This window comes from Coregonus lavaretus (assembly GCF_964263955.1).
Source record: "Coregonus lavaretus genome assembly, chromosome: 4".
Lineage (NCBI taxonomy): Eukaryota > Metazoa > Chordata > Actinopteri > Salmoniformes > Salmonidae > Coregonus > Coregonus lavaretus.
Genome location: NC_139991.1, coordinates 38,919,859 through 38,926,778, shown reverse-complemented (window position 1 = coordinate 38,926,778; position 6,920 = coordinate 38,919,859). Strand labels below are relative to the sequence as shown.

Here is a 6,920-nt window from a genome sequence, read left to right as displayed (position 1 = left end):
GTTGACATTGAGATTTGTGTTTTGCAGGTGCTATTTAATGAAGCTGCCAGTTGAGGACATGTGAGGCGTCTGTTTCTCAAACTAGACACTCTAATGTATTTGTCCTCTTGCTCAATTGTGCACCGGGGCCTCCCACTCCTCTTTCTATTCTGGTTAGAGCCAGTTTACGCTGTTCTGTGAAGGGAGTAGTACACAGCGTTGTACGAGATCTTCAGTTTATTGGCAATTTCTCGCATGGAATAGCTTTCATTTCTCAGAACAAGAATAGACTGACGAGTTTCAGAAGAAAGTTATTTGCATTTGGCCATTTTGCGCCTGTAATCGAACCCACAATTGCTGATGCTCCAGATACTCAACTAGTCTCAATAAGGCCAGTTTTATTGCTTCTTTAATCAGCACAACAGTTTTCAGCTGTGCTAACATAATTGCAAAAGGGTATTCTAATGATCAATAAGCCTTTTTAAATGATATATATATATATATATATATATATATATATATATATATATATATATATATATATATATATATATATATATATATATATATACAGTGCCCTCCACTATTATTGGCACCCCTGTTTAAGATGTGGTCGAGGACTTCCAAAAATTCTCCTTTTTTTTAAACAACATAGAACCAAATGCAAAAAAAGAGAAAAATCCAACCTTTTATTTAAGTACATTACATTGGTGGTAAAAAAAAAATCACACATTTAGAAAAAAAAAAACTTGAAATCTTGTGTCCCACAATTATTGGCACCCCTAACAATTCCGCTGAAAATGTTAATTGTTTTTTTTTATATATATATTTTTCTGTAGTTACTAAAGTTGGTCAGGGCATCTAGGAACTTTTAATTAGTAATTCATGACTTCCTGTTTCCCTGGGGTATAAATATGACGTGACACAGAGGCCTAATTCTCTTACCCATTCGTCAACATGGCAAAGACAAGAGAACACACCATTCAAGTAAGGCAGATTTGTGTCGACCTTCATAAGTCAGGCAATGGCTACAAGAAAATAGCCACTCGCCTTAACTTGCCCGTATCTACAGTCAGAGGAATCATTAAGAAGTTTAAAACAACTGGAACAGTGACAAACAAGGCTGGAAGAGGTCCCAAGTTTATCTTGCCACAACGCACAGTGAGGAGGATGGTAAGTGAAGTAAAAAAAAGTCCTAAGCTCACTGTCACATAATTGCATCAAAGAGTGGCATCTTGGGGTCACAAAGTCTCCAAAACAACCATCAGACGCTCTCTACATGCCAACAAGCTGTTTGGGAGGCATGCAAGGAAAAAGCCTTTTCTCACTAACACTCACAAATGTAAACGTCTGGAGTTTGCTAAGCGGCACTGGGACTTCAACTGGGATCGTGTGCTTTGGTCAGATGAGACTAAGATTGAGCTTTTTGGCAACAAACACTCTAAGTGGGTCTGGCGTAAAACAAAAGATGAGTATGCCGAAAAGCACCTCATGCCCACCGTGAAGTATGGTGGAGGATCTGTGATGCTGTGGGCCTGTTTCTCTTCCAAAGGCCCTGGGAACCTTGTTAGGGTGCATGGCATTATGAACGCTTTGAACTACCAGGACATTTTAAATAAAAACCTGATGGCCTCTGCCAGAAAGCTGAAGATGGGTCGTCATTGGGTCTTTCAGCAGGATAATGATCCAAAACATGTGGCAAAATCTACACAAAAATGGTTCAGCAGTCACAAACTCAAGGTCCTCCCATGGCCATCTCAGTCCCCAGACCTCAACCCAATCGAAAACCTGTGGGGCGAGCTAAAGAGGAGAGTGCATAAGAGAGGACCCAAGACACTGGATGATCTAGAAAGATTGTGCAAAGAAGAATGGTCAAAGATCCCTCTCTCTGTGTTCTTCAATCTTGTGAAATGTTATAGGAGGAGATTAAGTGCTGTCTTGTTGGCAAAAGGGGGTTGTACAAAGTATTAACATCAGGGGTGCCAATAATTGTGGGACACATGATTTCAAGTTTTTTTTTCTTCTAAATGTGTGATTTTTATTTTTTTTGCATTTGGGTTCTATGTTGTTTAAAAAAAAAGGAGAATTTTTGGAAGTCCTCGACCACATCTTAAACAGGGGTGCCAATAATTGTGGAGGGCACTGTATATATATACATATACAGTGGGTAGAACAAGTATTTGATACACTGCCGATTTTGCAGGTTTTCCTACTTACAAAGCATGTAGAGGTCTGTTATTTTTATCATAGGTACACTTAAATACAGTGTCCGGGAAGTGCAAAGCAACATTACAAAGAATGAAACACTTTTACAAAGCTCGAGACAAATTTACATTTTGGAAAACAAATTTACATTTTGGAAAACAAATTAACATTTTATAAAACAAATTAACATTTTATAAAACAAATTTACATTTTAGAAAACAAATTAACAAGACGCAAAACACTTTTACCAGTCCCGAAACAAATTTACAAATGACAGATTCTTCACGGAAAGGGAATGTTCCACATACCGGAAGTGACACGGAAGTGATGAGCGTGGTCTTTTCGTGTTGTTGTTGTGGAGTTTATGGCGTCAAATAAGTTTATGGTGACCGCCCGAACATGGACTGCGGCCGAGGGATGTTTTGTGGCAAACACATGAGCAGCTTAACGCGGTTTTGCTTTACGTGTGGTCGGTGTTTGGAGTTTTTAAAGACGCGGACAAGACGGAAACATTGGAAACACAGGGGACGTCTCGACAGCCGGACAGTGCTATGCAAAGTAAGTTTAGCAAAACCAAAACGCTAGCTATCTAAGGACAGTAACGCTAATGATTTTTTGAGCGGCTTCTAACTTTCTGTTTCGGAACTCTGTCCATTTCTGCAGAACAACCATGCCCATCATACAAACAGTTCATGGAGTACAGAAGCTCGAAATCAAAAGAACGACAGTCTTTTAACTATGGGCCAAAAGGAAGATATAGGCCTAAAGAAAGAACACGTCCAGGTAAGGTGTACTGACCGTCCTATACAATTTTGCAATGCTCTATATGTATTTGTGTGTTTGTGTATATTTATTTTACCTATGTATACATTAATGATATCTTTGTTATTTTACTAGATAAACGTAGGATTGATGGTGCCAAGTGGAACTGATTTAAAACCTCTAAGAGGGAAAACACTACCGTTATTTACAGACCCAGAGGTAGCAGCACCTGATCTACTGAAACAAGCTGTCCAGAAAATGACAACATTTAACAAGGACATGCACGAAGGACCTTATGTCCTTTTGTATCCAGACTGCTCAGAGGTGGTTCATGTGCCTGGGTCAGAAAGGCCATTCAAATTGGCAGAATATAAAAAGGAAATAGGAAAGGCATATTCCAGGATCACTTTTTTCATTTGCCTAGAAAAACACTATAAAAGAGGTTAGTGGATATCTCATGATTCAATATTTTTACATATTTAGATACTCTGCTGGAGGATAGATAATGGTTGTTTGAATTATTTTTTTCAGTGGATGATACCTCAGACTCTGATTCTGAAATTGTCATCACAACAAGGAGCACAGCTGAACTCAATCGTGCTGACACTTTGGTACATCAGTTATTTCTCTTTTCAAAAATAATTATGTATGTTTGTATTTATTCATTTTCATATAATTTATTAATTAGATGTAAATTGGATTTTAAGCATAAAATCAATGTCCTGGTCAATATTTTAGTGGAAAAAGGCTTGTTTTGATTATTTTGCAGTAACTATTATACAGTAACACAGACAACCATTCAGCATTGATATATACTGTATGTGGTAATGGAAAAATAATGGAACCTGTTGAAAGTTGTTGATCATTTTATCCGTTTCCTCTCAGGTTTTTGAACCACAAAATCGAAGTACTCCCAAACACAAGCTGGACGATTAAAGGTAGGTGTTGCACACTTGGACACAAAGGAATTTTCACACGTGCAATAATAATTCATATTTTGTTGGGCTACAGTGCTTTCACTACCAGGTAAAGTGCAATTTCACCTTTTTTTTTATTTAACTCACAAAAATGATAAAACTACTAGCAGATATTTCACTACTTATTCACATACACATTATACATACAGTGGGGGAAAAAAGTATTTAGTCAGCCACCAATTGTGCAAGTTCTCCCACTTAAAAAGATGAGAGAGGCCTGTAATTTTCATCATAGGTACACGTCAACTATGACAGACAAATTGAGAAAAAAAAATCCAGAAAATCACATTGTAGGATTTTTAATGAATGTATTTGCAAATTATGGTGGAAAATAAGTATTTGGTCACCTACAAACAAGCAAGATTTCTGGCTCTCACAGACCTGTAACTTATTCTTTAAGAGGCTCCTCTGTCCTCCACTCATTACCTGTATTAATGGCACCTGTTTGAACTTGTTATCAGTATAAAAGACACCTGTCCACAACCTCAAACAGTCAAACTCCAAACTCCACTATGGCCAAGACCAAAGAGCTGTCAAAGGACACCAGAAACAAAATTGTAGACCTGCACCAGGCTGGGAAGACTGAATCTGCAATAGGTAAGCAGCTTGGTTTGAAGAAATCAACTGTGGGAGCAATTATTAGGAAATGGAAGACATACAAGACCACTGATAATCTCCCTCGATCTGGGGCTCCACGCAAGATCTCACCCCGTGGGGTCAAAATGATCACAAGAACGGTGAGCAAAAATCCCAGAACCACACGGGGGGACCTAGTGAATGACCTGCAGAGAGCTGGGACCAAAGTAACAAAGCCTACCATCAGTAACACACTACGCCGCCAGGGACTCAAATCCTGTATTGCCAGATATGTCCCCCTGCTTAAGCCAGTACATGTCCAGGCCCATCTGAAGTTTGCTAGAGTGCATTTGGATGATCTAGAAGAGGATTGGGAGAATGTCATATGGTCAGATGAAACCAAAATATAACTTTTTGGTAAAAACTCAACTCGTCGTGTTTGGAGGACAAAGAATGCTGAGTTGCATCCAAAGAACACCATACCTACTGTGAAGCATGGGGGTGGAAACAACATGCTTTGGAGGTGTTTTTGTGCAAAGGGACCAGGACAACTGATCCGTGTAAAGGAAAGAATTAATGGGGCCATGTATCGTGAGATTTTGAGTGAAAACCTCCTTCCATCAGCAAGGGCATTGAAGATGAAACGTGGCTGGGTCTTTCAGCATGACAATGATCCCAAACACACCTCCCGGGCAACGAAGGAGTGGCTTCGTAAGAAGCATTTCAGGGTCCTGGAGTGGCCTAGCCAGTCTCCAGATCTCAACCCCATAGAAAATCTTTGGAGGGAGTTGAAAGTCCGTGTTGCCCAGCGACAGCCCCAAAACATCACTGCTCTAGAGGAGATCGGCATGGAGGAATAGGCCAAAATACCAGCAACAGTGTGTGAAAACCTTGTGAAGACTTACATAAAACGTTTGACCTGTGTCATTGCCAACAAAGGGTATATAACAAAGTATTGAGAAACTTTTGTTATTGACCAAATACTTATTTTCCACCATAATTTGCAAATAAATTCATAAAAAATCCTACAATGTGATTTTCAGGATTTTTTTTCTCATTTTGTCTGTCATAGTTGACGTGTACCTATGATGAAAATTACAGGCCTCTCTCATCTTTTTAAGTGGGAGAACTTGCACAATTGGTGGCTGACTAAATACTATTTTTTCCCCACTGTACATTTATATTGCAGCACATAAGCTCAACGTTGCTACATGCTATCAGCTGTTTCTGTAACTGACTGCGGTGCCCCCTCGCTCTCTACCTAAAGGACCCACAGCTGCCTGTGTGAGCAGAGCTTTACAGAATAAACCCACTGAAATACAGTTGCTCTTGCAGTTGAATAAACAAAAATTAACCAAACCATTTTAAAAAGCACGTGAGAATGAAGTGGGGGGTATCCACTGTCCATTCATATGTCCCACATCACTGTCGATCCTGCATAGGTACTATAGGCCTTTACTGAAGTGGCACGGTCATCCAGAACCAACTTAAAGAACTCCAACACGTTTCGGCATCTAGCCTTTGTCACAGAGTCAAATAGATGTAATGAGAGACACTGGGTTTTTTCTAGTGGTAATCCACCAATAGGAAACATGGGACACATCCATATACATAATGTTTACATGATTTGACTATTGTAGGCCTGAAGGACACCTACTAGTTTTAAGATGTCTACAACACCCACTCTAGCCCAGAACACCTTGGACACTAGAAAATACCCATTGTCTCTCATTTCATCTGTTTGACTCGCTGACGAAGGCTAGATGCAAAAACGCATTAAAGTTCTTTTAAATTGGTTCTGTATGGCTTGGCCACTTGCAATACAAGCATTTTAATAGTTAAAAAATAGTAGTTTGAGCTTTCTTTTATTTTATACCTTTTCCATTAAAAAAGAAACTCAAACTAACTCAGATTTGAGTCCAGGAAGCACTCCTATCCACATGTTCTCAAAATAATCTTTTTTTTTAATACATCTTTCTGTTCCCTCTACTACTACATGCTACTCAAAGCTACATTATAGCCTTTATCATGAAGCTAATCATTTTAATATGTTTTATCATGTTTCAGAGATGCACCAGGACAATCAACAATTCAGCCAGGACAGGTAATAAGGCAGACTGTGGCAGCATGACATTTCTTGCTTTCAGTGTTGTTTTTTCAGACATTTTAATATTTTTTCAGATAGTAATATCTGATGCTGAGGATCTGGATCCACCGGAAGCAAATCCAGAAAAAATGTCTTGCTACAGGTAAGTAAAAAAAAAAAAAAAAGATAATGACTGACATAATTTAAATGTATTGAACTGATTACATGGGGAAGACATTTTTGTTTGTAAGATGTTTTAACATGGAAATGGCAATTTCCCAACAGTAAATCAAATCAAATCAAATCAAATCAAATCAAATCAAATCAAATCAAAT

At 38.6% G+C, this 6,920-nt stretch overlaps 1 long non-coding RNA gene across 2 annotated transcripts; it reads left to right on the top strand.

Moving 5' to 3' along the window:
• The first annotated feature begins 2,675 nt into the window (after positions 1–2,675).
• LOC311128157 lies at positions 2,676–6,766 on the top strand. 2 transcript variants are annotated; one of them, XR_014613189.1, is made up of 7 exons: positions 2,676–2,742; positions 2,848–2,967; positions 3,092–3,388; positions 3,478–3,557; positions 3,832–3,884; positions 6,567–6,603; positions 6,681–6,766. It is a non-coding gene; the product is annotated as an uncharacterized lncRNA (long non-coding RNA). The 2 variants fall into 2 exon arrangements; XR_014613190.1 differs by having other exon boundaries at positions 3,082–3,388.
• Positions 6,767–6,920: the final 154 nt, after the last annotated feature.